Consider the following 4580-nt stretch of genomic DNA (forward strand, 5'->3'; position numbering starts at 1 on the left):
TTCATCCCCTCCCCCACTCACCCATTGTACTCTATGCTACTTTCTCCCCACCCCCACCCTCCTCTAGCTTATCTCTCCACGCTTCAGGCTCACTGACTTTATTCCTGATGAAGGGCTTTTGCCCGAAACGTCGATTTCGAAGCTCCTTGGATGCTGCCTGAACTGCTGTGCTCTTCCAGCACCACTAATCCAGAATCTGGTTTCCAGCATCTGCAGTCATTGTTTTTACCTCAGCACCTCACCTGTAACTATTGATGAGGGGAGATCTAATAGAAACTTACAAAATAATGCATGGCTTACAAAGGGTGGACTGCAGTCATTGTTTTTACCTCAGCACCTCACCTGTAACTATTGATGAGGGGAGATCTAATAGAAACTTACAAAATAATGCATGGCTTACAAAGGGTGGACACCAGGAAATTGTTTCCGTCAGGTCGGGATACTAGGACTCGTGGACATACCCCTTAGAATTAGAAGGGATCAATTTAGGATGGAAATGAGGAGTCTTTTCTTCAGCCAGAGAGTGGTGGGCCTGTGGAATTCATTGCCATGGAGTGCAGTGGAGGTGGGGATGTTGAATGTCTTCAAAGCAGAGATTGATAAATTCTTAATCTCGAAAGGAATTAAGAGATACGGGGAGAGTGTGGGTAAGTGGCATTGAAATGCCCATCAGCCATGATTGAATGGTGGAGTGGACTCAGTGGGCTGAATGGCCTTACTTCCCTTCCTATTTCTTATGGTCATATGGTCATACTTCCAATACATTATTTTGAGGTAGAGTGGCGGTATAGTGCAGACCAGCCAATCCTCCTATTTCGGCAGGCCATTGTGCCTGAGTATACTAACCATGCCTGGCAGTGTATACTTATGCACTGACACCAAAAATACCCAGGCAGCAGAAAAAGGAGACTCCCAACAATCTTCCAGTTGCTGCCCAAAGAATTACATGACAAATGGCACCTTGGGATCCAGTGTGACAATGCTGCTCCTTTAACAAGGTTCCTGATGAAGGGCTTAAGCTTGAAACGTCAATTCCGCTGTTGACTGCTGTGCTTTCCCAGCACCACAGTCTTTCACTCTTATCTCCAGAATCTGCAGTCCTCACTTTCTTCTATCTTGACCTTGGTTTTATTTTAGAGCGGTCGTAAAGACACAGGTTCTGGGGTGTCTAGTTTTGATGGGTTTTAGGGCCAATTTGATTATAGCTAACAGCTACTGCCTCCGGAAAAAAGGCTTTCAAATTTTAAAATTGTTCAATGAAAGCAAAGTGGCCAGTTCTCCCAATTCAGTTTTTCTTTGGTTTGGGTTTAGCAGTCTAGCTGTCCAGAGCAAGCAGTCAGTCTGTTCTGAGGCTGCTGATCAAAGAAACAGCTCCAATGAAGAAGGTATTCCATGCTGAATCTCTCCGCTATCTCTCTCTCCTGTAAGCCCCTGTATTTGATTTTTCCTTTTTTTGCCAAGGAGTGTTTATGGGGATTGTTGCAGGAATTTGAAATAGCATCATTAAGTTGGGATAGGGTATTAGATTTCGGATAGGTCAAGTTTTCCATATTCTGTTCTGTTTTGTTTGTGTTTAATTCTGTAATCTTGCAAATATATTATTTTTTGTTTAAAAATAAGAGTTTGGGCCAGCTACATCACTCCTTGAATATCCACAATACACCTACTTAAAACAACTAGCAAATTTAGGGTCCAGGCTACTTCGCTGAAATATTTTGAGGGGGTCTGGCATGGTCCATAATAGCAGGACAGATTGAAATATTATGGGATAATCCCATGAACTATATGATAGTTGGTCACCTTGAAATGAGGCAGAGAAACAGAGGGAGTCACAGAACTGTCACATCCTAACTGGAAAGAATGCACTGATAATCATTTTCCACAAGTTATCACACATATATAATGTATAAAATCTCAATGAGACCACCAGAAATGACCAATTTGTCTGACTGACCACTACTCAGGACATTACACACCTGAGTATATTTTTTCTTAGTTGACTTAGTAGAAGATTTTCGTAGGGTAGACATAGTGAAAATATTTTCAGTGCAGGTGAGACCAAAACTATTGACATTACAAGAAAATAAGCTCTTGTAATGTGCATAACTTTAACAAGAGAATAAATAAATAATTTCTAATCTATGCAAATTAAACTATAACCCTTCAAAACTCTAAAACTCACTATTAAGACAAGTAGTTTAACATATATACTATAGCTTGAAAAAATATATAGAGTAAAAAAAAGCTCGGTAAAATATTTTTCTCACTGTGCTTTTGATTTTTACAGTGATGATATATTGTTCTCTAAAGATTGATAGTGGTTATTTGGTTCAATAGTTGATCCATTGGACTTGAGTCTTTTCTTCTAGAAATTCTTTCTTTTAAGTTTTCCCAGGTTGTCTTTTTCCCCACAGGGTGAGAGAGAATGCTTTCTGCCTGGAGAGGCTGAATGTTTTCCACTCTCTGAGGCTCTTGGCACTTAAAGCTTTCTAACAGCTCAGTCAGAGGGCTGTTGCTTGGGAGAATTTTCTTAACTTGAAAAATTGTCAGTGTCATTCAATCTTAACTTGTCTTTTATTGCTTCCAAAAGCAACATTGTATTTACAACTCAACAATACGCAACACTTGATTTCCAAATGGCAAAAAAATTCCTGGTATTCTAGTTATAGCAGTTCAACCTCCATTTCAGTTTACAGTTCTAAAAATGAAAAAAAAAGTGGGCTCTTATAGTACAGAAATCACGAAAGGCACAAAGCAGGTGAACAAGCAAAACAAGAAACCAAGCACTTAGGGAGATTTCTAGAGAGATATAATTGCAAAACAGATATTGTATGTTACATTTGTACAGAACCTTGGTTAGGTCACACTTATAACAATGACATCGAGGTCCTGGCCAAGACACAAAAGAAAATCTCAAATAATATCAGAACTGAGAGGTTATACCTAACAGCAAAGTTTGAACACATTCCCTTGAAAAGACAGGATGAAAGGGTGACATATTGAGGTCTTTAAAATTATGGAAGATTTTCGTAGGGTAGATATAGTGAAAATATTTTCAGTGCAGGTGAGACCAAAACTATTGACAAAAAATATTAGGTTGATATTATAAATCCAAAAAGAAATTCATAAGTGCCACCTTCACCCAGAGAATGGTTAGAAAGTGAAACTTGCTGCCACAAAGAGTGGTTGAAGCAACTGTTACAACACAGCAGTGAAACACTGTTAATTAAACCAAACACCCAGAAAAGTTTACCTTGCCTCATAATTAAAATATGAGTGATGGAGAACTCCCAAATTCCACTATTTAAAGAAAATAGCATCAATTTGTTTTTTAACTTTAAAAGAGTATATTACACAACAACTATTCACAACTCTAAGCTCCCCTTTCTTAGCTGCTTATTACCTGCCTCCAACTGTATAACAATATGCAGTTGCAATAAGACACTTATTAAAATTACATCAACGTAGTTTCAAAACCACACAGCCACTGTCGTCTTCTGTGACTCCACTCTTCTAGCTGCTGAATTCCCTGTGTCACTTTATTTTACTGCGAATATGTTTCATATGAAAACATATGAAACCTTTGATATAGAGTTTCTTGGATCTCCTTGCTAGCAGTTGCTCTCTCTCCAACTTTCAAAATGTCTGCATTTTTATATCTCCAACATCGGATTGTCTCATTGGTTCGACGTTGGCAAAACAGTAAATTCAAACTTGAATGGATTTTAGTATCCTGGGATATAATTTAAACTGATTGGTTAAATTTGAATTGTTGTCACAAGAGTAACCAAAACTCAGGTATCTATTTCACAGCCAAATGCTACATATTTTCAATTTTCCAGTACACTCTGAGACTGCCGTCTAGTCATATGACACAGGTACTTGCAAGCTCTCAGTTCAGAACAGCATTCACTCTCTCTTAAAGGTACAGTACATGCCTTCACCTTCATAGCAATTTTTAAGGGAAACTAGATTGGAGATGGCTTAAGCTCTGGTCACAACAATTGAACTTCCTTGAATATTCAACATAGGATGTAGGAGTTGAAGTAGACCTTTGAACCGGCTCCACCATTCAACAAGATCCTGGGATGACAGAACTGACTTATGAAGAGAGACTGGATCAGTTAGGGCTAAGGAATTTAGAGGAATGAGGGGGTATCTCATAGAAACCTATAACATTCAAACAGGAATAGACTGGGTAAATGTAGGAAGGATGTTCTTGATGACTGGGGAGTCCAGAACCACAAGGCAATGTGGTGGGCCATTTAGGACTGAGATGAGGAGAAATTTCTTCACCCGAAGAGTGCTGAGCTGTGAATTCTCTGCCACAGAAAGCAGTTGAGGCCAAAACATTGAATATTTTCAAAAAGGAGTTATATATAATTCTTAAGGTTTAACAGATCAAAGGGTTTGGGAAAAATGAGGGAACAGGCTACTGAGTTGGATGATCAGGCATATTGAATGGCAGAGCAAGATTATAGGGCTGAATGCTTAAAAATGTGTTGCTGGAAAAGCGCAGCAGGTCAGGCAGCATCAAAGGAGCAGGGAATCGACGTTTTGGGTATAAGCCCCTCTTCAAG

This window comes from Chiloscyllium plagiosum, chromosome 32 (genome assembly GCF_004010195.1).
Source record: "Chiloscyllium plagiosum isolate BGI_BamShark_2017 chromosome 32, ASM401019v2, whole genome shotgun sequence".
NCBI classification, from domain to species: Eukaryota; Metazoa; Chordata; class Chondrichthyes; order Orectolobiformes; family Hemiscylliidae; genus Chiloscyllium; species Chiloscyllium plagiosum.